Here is a 10,059-nt window from a genome sequence, read left to right as displayed (position 1 = left end):
ACCACTTTCTTCATAATGTAGTTCACTTCATTGTACTAGGACAGGAGTAGGCAACCTATGGCACGCGTGCCACCTTTGGCACGCGAGCTGATTTTCAGTGGCACTCACACTGCCCTGGTCCTGGCCACTGGTCCGGGGCCTCTGCATTTTAATTTAATTTTAAATGAAGCTTCTTAAACATTTTTAAAAACCTTATTTACTTTACATACAACAATAGTTTAGTTATATATTATAGACTTATAGAAAGAGACCTAAAAACGTTAAAATGTATTACTGGCACGCAAAACATTAAATTAGAGTAAATAAATGAAGACTCAGCACACCACTTCTGAAAGGTTGCCAACCCCTGTACTAGGATATTGTAGCCTATATACTGCATCTACATGGGCAAAAAATCAGATGTGTATTTCTTCATTGGCGGTTGCAATGAGATAAACTCTAGTATTATCAGGGCTCAGGTGTTTTACCGCTATTTTGCCTAATGTCCGAGTCCTCTTGGCAGTAGAGTTTCCTTCAGGTGAATGACGTGTCTGATTTTTGCCAGTATAAACACACCTGCCTTGTCTACACTAGGAAGATTAGGACCCCTAATTCTCGACTAATGCAGCCCCTCTGGTGGTAGCACAGTAGAGTAGACAAGGCTCTTGACAAATATTTTCAAACCTGAGAGCCTAAAGTTGGATTCTTAAATCCTTTCTTAGCACTTATATAGCACTTGATTCTGAGCACCCACAAATGCTAGTAAAGTAAATGGGAGCTGCAGGTTCTGGGCACACTTGGAAATCAGGCCTCTTATACTTAGGTGCCTACATACGAATTTAGAAGCTTAACTTTATATAATCATGTGTTTTAAAAATGGGCCCTTTGTGTTTTTTCTCAGGCTGTCCTCTTTTGCCTTCGTCTTGCAAATACTCACATGAGTAACTTTGGAGCTATTTATGTACATAAAACTACTCTGGTGTGCAACTGTCTGAGGGACTGGATACTTAAAAATGCATTGTTTTAATTAACAAATAAATGGAACCCGGAAAGCACACTAACATGATCATATACAATACAGTAACTTCAAAGTCTCATGTTTAATCATCCCAACTGTCTGCAAGCAGTCATTTCAAATTGTATGACCATTTCAAGGTGCTTTTTTATAACAGTCTCCTCTGTGATCGTGTTAAAAGTTTGCATGTGTTTACTTTTTACATGGTTGAACTATTTAGGAATGTGTAAAACATGAGTGAAGTATATAGAATAATTAATATCCTTATGAAGTACAGCAATTGCATATAGTTATCTATTAATGGAGATTCTCTATGTCCTAATAAGGAGGAGAGGATGGAAGATGATAAAATACTGGTAGGCTCTGATGAGAAACAGTCAAATGAAACAGAGTCCCATTCAATAACATCACATAATGGCAGACAGCTAAAAAGTGGCAATTTTTAAGTGTTTATATCCAAATGCTAGGTCTAATTAATAAGATGGGTGAACTCGAGTGCCTTTTATTAAATGAGAATATTGATACAATAGGCATCACAGAAACTTGGTGGAATGAGGATAGTCAAAGGGACACAGTAATACCAGGATACAAAGTATATAGGAAGGACCAAACAGGTTGTGGTGGTGAGGGAGTAGCACTATATGTGAGTGGAAGCATAGAATCAAATGAAGTAAAAATCTTAAATGAACCAAAGTGTACCGTTGAATCTCTATACATAGTAATCCCATGTTCTATAATAAGAATATAGCAGTAGGGATATATTACCGACCACCTGACGAGGATGGTGATAGTGACTGTGAAATGTTCAGGGAGATTAGAGAGGCTATAAAAATAAAAAAAAACAATAATAATGAGGGATTTCAGATATCCCCATATTGACTGGGTACATATCACCTCAGGACGGGATGCAGAGATAAAGTTTCTTGACACCCTAAATGACTGCTTCTTGGAGCAGCTAGTCCTGGAACCCACAAGAAGAGAGGCAATTCTTGATTTAGTTCGAAGTGGAGCACAAGTTCTGGTCCAAGAGGTGAATATAGCTGGACCGCTTGGTAATAGTGACCATAATATAATTAAATTTAATATCTCTTGGTGAGGAAAACACCACAGCAGCCCAGCACAGTAGCATTTAATTTCAGAAAGGGGAGCCACACAAAAATGAAGATGCTAGTGAAACAGAAATTGAAAGGTACAGTGCCAAAAGTGAAAACCCTGCAAACTGCATAGAAACTTTTTAAAGATACCATAATAGAGGCTCAACGTAAATGTATACCCAAAATTAAAAAACATAGTAAGAGAACCAAAAAAGAGCCACCATGGCTAAGCAACAAAGTAAAAGAAGCAGTGAGAGGCAAATAGGCAACCTTTAAAAAGTGGTAGTTAAATTCTACTGCGGAAAATAGAAGCAGCATAAACTCTGGCAAGCGAAATGTAAAAACATAATTAGGAAGGCCAAAAAAGAATTTAAAAAAACGGCTGGCCAAAGACTCAAAAAGTAATAGCAAACATTTTTTAAAGTACATCAGAAGCAGGAAGCCTGCTAAACAACCAGTGGGGCCACTGGACGATTGAGATGCTGAAGGAGCAGTCAAGGACAATAAGGCCATTGCGGCAAAATTAAATGAATTCTTTGCATCGGTCTTCATGGCGGAGGATGTGAGGGAGATTCCCAAACCTGAGCCATTCTTTTTACGTGACAAATCCAAGGAACTGTCCCAGATTGAGGTGTCATTGGAGGGGAGGGTTTGGAACAAATTGATAAAATAAACAGTAATAAGTCACCAGGACCAGATGCTATTCACCCAAGAGTTCTGAAGGAATTCAAATGGGAAATTGCAGAACTACTAACTGTGGTTTGTAACATATCATTTAAATCAGCTTCTGTACCAAATGACTGGAGTATAGGTAATGTGATGCTAACTTTTAAAAAGGGCTCCAGAGGTGATCCCAGCAATTACAAGCCAGTAAGCCTAACTTCAGTACACAGCAAACTGGTTCAAACTATAGTAAAGAACAGAATTGTCAGACACACAGATTAACATAATTTGTTGGGGAAGAGTCAACGGTTTTTGTAAAGGGAAATCATGCCTCACAATCTACTAGAATTCTTTAAGGGGGTCAACAAACATGTGGACAAGGGAGATCCAGTGGATAGACTGTACTTAGATTTTCAGAAAGCCTTTGAGTGGCCCTCACCAAAGGCTCTTAAGCAAAGTAAGCTGTCATGGGATAAGCAGAATAGTCCTCTCATAGTTAAAAGATAGGAAACATGGGTAGAAATAAGTGATCAATTTTCAGAATGGAGAGAGGTAAATAGTGGTGTCCCCAAGGGTCTGTACCGGGACCAGTCCTATTCAACATATTCATAAATGCTGTGGAAAAAAGGGATAAACAGTAAGGTGGCAAAATTTGCAGTTGATATAAAACTACTCAAAATAGTGAAGTCCAAAGCAGACTGCAAAGAGCTACACAGGGATCTCACAAAACTGGGTGACTGGGCAACAAAATGGCAGATGAAATTCAATGTTGATAAGTGCAAAGTAATGCACATTAGAAAACATAATCCCAACTATATATGTAAAACAACGGGGCCTAATTTAGCTGTTACCACTCAAGAAAGAGATCTTGGAGTCATTGTGGATAGGTCTCTGAAAACATCCACTCAATATGCAGCTGGGAATAAGTGACAGGGGAGGGATCACCTGTTCTGCTCATTCCCTCTGGGGAACCTGGCATTGGCCACTGTTGGAAGACAGGACACTGGGCAGTGGTTTCTCTAGGAATTGAAATTGGGGCGGGGGGGGAGGGTCGAATTTACGGGTAGTGTGTGTGTGTCAGGGCCAATGAGGGGTGAGACTGAGGGTGAAGGTGGGCTGGCACCATAGTAAAAACTGAAAAATGTTTCATGACCATTTTATTAGATTTAAATCATGTTTTAAAATCATCACACAGATTAAAAGTTGGCTACTCAGCCTGCTATGAAGCACTATGTCTACATCCTTCTTGGTTTCTTGTTATAATTTTGCACAACTCTGTTAATGAACTTCTTGAATTCAATGTGTTCATCTTTGGTGGCTTCTCATGTGTCTGGTACTTCCATTCCTTCAACTGATAAGCTCATTAGTTCATTCACATAATCAGACAGAAGGCGACTTCTTTCAGAACACAGTTCTATTCAATGATTAAAAAGAATGCTCAACTGTAGCTGTTGTGACTGGGGAGTAGCAAGAGATGAATTCCTACTTCTTTCATCCCAGGAAACAGAACACAAAGATCAGGTCCTGCCACTAGTGATGGTAAAAAAGAAGTTGAAGTCAAATCTTCATTCATTCATCGTATGATATTCCACTCTGTGTTCAAAGTCTCTGTTCTGTCCTGATCACATGGGTAGTGCCTCACTCCACTCAACTGCTGGTGTTTTATAGGACAGGCATCTGTAAAAGCTATGTGGAGGTTGAGTAGAATCTAGAAGTCGCTGTTGTAGATTTTTAAGAATCAAGTCTGTGTACTTTTTCAGTTGTCTTAACAAAACACTTCTTGTCCTATTCACTTAAGGATTCAATATAAATTGCCTTCATTAGTCAACTTCTGGACTGAAGTCTTTGCTTCTTCCAGTACTTTTTCAATGGATAGCTCTGATTGATCCAAATGTAGCTTCTATTGCTGGACAAAGATCCACTACTGTTGTAGCAGATGCCTGGATGGCATTGTTTAATGACTCAAGTGGTTTCAACAGTAGACTTACAAGAGAGAGAATGGCAATAGTCTTCTCTGAACGTAGTAGCAAAAGTAATCCACCAGCCTCACTACTTAGATCCATCCCCTCTTGGTAGATACTTTCCAAAGCCAGTAATAAAAACTGGAGTAATTTTAAGACAACAGCCAAGGATCGCTCATGAGAAAGCCAACAGGTTTTCCCAGGTTGGACTAATTTGAACTTCAGTCCCAGTGTATCTTTTATATTTTCCAAGATATTCAGTCTTTTTGGACTCTTACTGAAAAAAGAATATAATGAAGACATTAAATTTAGAACTTTTTAAATGTCTTTTGAAGATTCTGCTGCTCGTACTAGTGCTAGTTGGAGTAGATGGCCTCTGCAGTGTGTATAGGGGAGAGATTAGGGTTACACTTTTCTCTGAGCAAAGCTTGTACTCCACCATGTCTTCCAGAGAAGTTTGCAGCTCCATGAAATGCACAAGCAGCCATCTGTTTGGGGTCCAATTGACAAGCATTTAACTCTAAGATGTGAGTTGTCACAGATGCAGCCGATGTGTCTTCTATAACTTGAAGATCTAGAAATGCATCTACTGGCTTACCCCTGACATCAAGATAATGTACACAATGACTTAATACTTGATGCCCATTTGCATCGGTGCATTCATCAGCCATGTATGCAAATTTTTTGAATGTGGTGGAGAGTTCTTCACTTTTTCAGCGGTTGAGTCTTTCACTGTTGCACCGCATGCTTCTAGCCAGTCAGTTGAGTTTCTTGCAGAAAGATAGTGAGCATTTGCTGGTCTTGTTCGGAACCAGTGTTCAACTTCAGGATGAACAAGTGACAATGCACTTACCACACACTACAAACTGGAGGCCAATGTTATCTCTTGCTTAAATAGAAAGTTTGTTCGCATGAATTGTGTTGTGTCTTCAGCATTCTTAACAGCCTCATTAAGTACTTCTAAAATTGGCTTTGAAAGTAGGCTTATAAGGCTTTCTGCATGTTGATTCACTCCAGAGGCCTGGTGTTTTGCAGCCTTTTCACATAGTTTGTCAGCATTGGCTTTGCTGATCGGTTTGACAAACCAAGCTCCTCCACTTTTACCAATTATATCATTGGGAAGCTTTCCTTTTTCGTAAGCTTTTTTGCAAGAGGTGCGCCAGTAGCCATCTTTTGTAACTTCAATAAATGGGAACACTTTAACTGACAAACATCTAGAACTGCCTTTAGGTTTTGGAGACACTGTTTCTTCAGTAGGTAGCTGTATTTGTGCTTCGGGCTGGTTGGATGTAGATATACCACTTGAACCTTCAGGTGACATGTTGATATATTCTTGGTTCTTGATGTGTTCTTCACCTTGGTTAGTTTTAGAGGCCTTTGAGTGGAAAATTTGTTGTATTGTTTTTTCTTTTCATTTTCACTTTGACCTGCAACATATAAAAGAGATATGAATAAAGTAAATGTTTTGTTAGGATAATGCAAATTTAACATAAGGATAATCCAAGTTACACCAAAACACATAACAGGTCTAGATTTCTGAAAAAAATATAATTAAAAAAAATTAAATTGACTTTTGAAAAGTAAGTCATCATGGGATAAGAGGGAAGTCCTCTCATAGCTCAGTAACTGGTTAAAAGATGGGAAACAAAGGGTAGCAATAAATTATCAGTTTTCAGAATGGAGAGAGATAAATAGTGGTATCCCTGAGGGGTCAGTTCTGGGACCATTACAGTTCAACATATTCATAAATGATCTGGAAAAATGGATAAACAGTTAGGTGGCAAAATTTGCAGATGATACAGACTATTCAAGATAGTTAAGTCCCAGGCAGACTGTGAAGAGTTACAAAGGAATCTCACAAAACTGGGGGACTGGGCAACAAAATGGCAGATGAAATTCAATGTTGATAAATGCAAATCAGGACCGGCGCTTCCATTTAGGCGACCGGGTGCCAGGATTTGGCGGGGGGGGCGGCAATTCGGTGGCGGTGGTTCCTTCCGCGCTCCGGGTCCTCGGCGGCAATTCTGCGGCGGGTCCTTCACTCGCTCCGGGACCCGCCGCCGCCGCCGAAGTGCCCTGAAGACCGGGAGCACGGAGGGACCCCCCCGCCACAGAATTGCTGCCAACAACCGGGAGAACGGAAGAACCCCTGCTTAGGGCAACAAAATCCCTGGCGCTGCTCCTGATGCAAATTAATGTACATTGGAAAATAATCTCAACTATACATACAAAGTGATGGAGTCCTGAATTAGCTGTTAACACTCAAGAAAGAGATCTTGGAGTCATTGTGAATAGTTCTCTGAAAACATCCACTCAATGTGCAGCGGCAGTCAAAAAAGCCAACGGAATGTTGGGAATTATTAAGAAAGGGATAGATAATAAGACAGAAGATATATTGCCTCTATATAAATCCATGGGACATGCACACCTTGAACACGGTGTGCAGATCTGGTCACCCTATCCCAAAAAAGATATATTGAAATTAGAAAAGGTACAGAGATGGGCAACTAAAATGATTAGGGGTATGAAACAGGAGGAGAGATTAAAATGGCTGGGAATTTTCATCTTAGAAAAGAGACAACTATGGGGGGACATGATAGAGGTCTATAAAATCTTGACTGGTGTGAAAAAAGTGAATAAGGAAATGTTATTTAATCCTTCATATAACACAAGAACTAGCAGTCACCCAATGAAATTAATAGGCAGCAGGTTTTAAAAAAACAAAAGTAGTTCTTCACACAACATAAGGTCAACCCATGGAACTCTTTGCCAGGGGATGCTGTGAAGACCAAAACTATAACAGGATTAAAAAAAGAACTAGAGAAATTCCTGGAGAATAGGTCCATTGGTGGCTATTAGCCAGGATGGGGAGGGATGCAACACCATGCTCTGAGTGTCTCTAGCCTGTTTCCCAGAAGCTGGGAGTGGGCAACAGGGGATGGATCACTTGATGATTACCTGTTCTGTTCATTCCCTCTGAAGCACCTGGCCTTGACCACTGTTGGAAGATAGGATACTGGGCTAGATGGACCATTGGTCTGACCCAGTGTGACCATTCTGATGTAAAAATTAATTATAATAATAAAAATGTTTAGTACAGAAACTACCCAACATAATGACCTCTCAAGATAGCAACGATGTGAGATAACAACCTTTGAAAATAATGCATTTGAAAAATCTTGGCCTACTAGGAAACATATTTGGAAATGGAAACTTACATAGTCACAAATCTAGCATTCTGGAGTAAAGTCACTAAAATATAGTCCAACAAACAAATGTTTATTTAATGTGCCCCTCACTTTTCCCTCCACCACACCCCACTCACTAGTGTTGTCCTTGGTCAGTGGAGACTCAGAGTTCAGAGGTGCTTTTACATGAGTACACCTCTCAGTGGGGGGCAAGAAGGCACCTTGCTCATTCCTCCAGCTGCTCACTGTCCGCTCTGGCCACTGCTGTTTGTTGTGCTACCGTTCACTCCACCACTCTGTTGCCAATGGCCCTGCTCAGTCACCTTCTGCTGCCACCTACCACTGTGACCTCTGTAAGTTGGTCTCTTGGGGTTCCACCCAGCTCTCAGTGATTTCAGCTGAGCTCTCAGTGGGGGAACCTCACTGCTAGTGCAGTCTGGGCTGTTTCTTCCACAGAAACACTGTCCCCACAGCAGGGCTAAGCACTTAGTTTTTTTTTTTTTTTTTTTAAATCAGGTCTATCTGGGGATTTGTCCTGCTTTGAGCAGGGGGTTGGACTAGATGATCTCCTGAGGTTCCTTCCAACCCTGATATTCTATGATTCTATGATTATCAGTGATTTCAGCTGCAGTGGTCACTTAATAGAACAAAAGACTATCTATGGAGCCTTATCAGCTCTGTCTTTAAACAGTGGAGAGGGACAGGTCCCCACCCTCTCTCTTGATGCCCTCAATCAGCACAGGCTAAGTACAGTTCTACTGCCCTTTACTCATACAATAAGAACATTTCATTCCCCTCTCCCCACATTCAAGTGATTTGTAACCCAACCCCAGCCAAAATCTATCACTTGGGCAACACAGCTCTGTTTGCTGGATACCTAGGTAGATTAGGTGTGAATGTAAATACAATCTGGCCCTGAAGCCTTTCCCCCCAGCCCCAGCTCATCACTAGCTGTCAGGGAGAGCTCATTTAGACTTTGCTTACAAATCATCATTTAAAATTATTAGGTTAGCCAACATCACCAAAATGAATGCACTGATGTCATAAAAAACAACAGCTGTATAAAAAAGCTAGTTTATGTTCATACTTTTCAAATCTATTATACTTGTTCAGATACACGTATTTTATCATACACTGTATATTCTTTTAAAGTGTGTATTAATGTTTCAATTTCAATTCAAATGTCCAGTCACTAAATTGGCATGTAACTAGTTCATAAAACTGGGGGGAAGGGGAAATTCGGGGGGGGTGTAGGGAAATCACTGACACTGGGTTAGATAGACCTTTTGGTTTGACCCAATCTGGCCATTCTTATACCTGCAAAGCACTTAGCTGGAGGGGCTGGTGGCCTGGGGAATCTCCTGGCAGGAATGACTGTCCAGCGGAAGGGAGGGAGTGGGAAGCTGGGGCAGGGCCCTGGGAAAGGAGAACCAAACACAACTCTACTGCTCAGCCCCACAAGCTGCTCAGCCCTGCAAGGTGAACTGGGGAGCCAGCCGGGAGGGGAACGAGCCCGCCCCCGCACAGACCCAGCGGCTCCAATGGGCTGGCCACGCGGGTCCGCTCCAGGGGCCCGCGGCGGGATTGGTGCTGGAGCCACGCAGCGCGGCCTACGGGGCGCGGCTCGGGAGGGCTGCCGGCTGCCTCACGCTCCCCGCGCAGCCCGGCCAGCCCGGCGGCGGGAAAACAGGAGCCGCCGCCCCGACCCGCCTCTGTCCCGCGCAGCCCGGGGGCTCTTCCGTTCTCCTCCCCGGAGCGCGGAGCCTCAGCTCCCCCCGGGAGCCTCAGCCCCCGGCCCTGCTGGAGCTTCGCGCGCTGCGTGCGCCGGGGCCGCCCCCCTCGCGTTGACAAGCCCCTGGGCTGCCTTCATTTGAGCCATGCACGTGTCCGAGTCTCGGGGGTAAGGGCCCGATCCTGGCCTGCGTCCTCGGGCAAAATCCCCACGGACTTGAATAGGAGTCTCACAAGAGAGCGGAGGGGAGGGCTGCGTCCACAGCCGCTACCTACCTACAAATTGGCCATAGACACTGGGTGTGTGCATCCACGTTCCGCCCCACATCCCTGGCACACGTATTGGCTTAGGTGTCCACAGCTATATTATAGTGGGTGTGCTGCACACATCAGAGATATTATGGACCTCTTTATTGCACACCTTTATC

Source organism: Mauremys reevesii, linkage group 2, assembly GCF_016161935.1.
Source record: "Mauremys reevesii isolate NIE-2019 linkage group 2, ASM1616193v1, whole genome shotgun sequence".
Lineage (NCBI taxonomy): Eukaryota > Metazoa > Chordata > Testudines > Geoemydidae > Mauremys > Mauremys reevesii.
The sequence above is the reverse complement of the archived record's forward strand: the minus strand, read 5'-3'. Positions refer to the sequence as shown.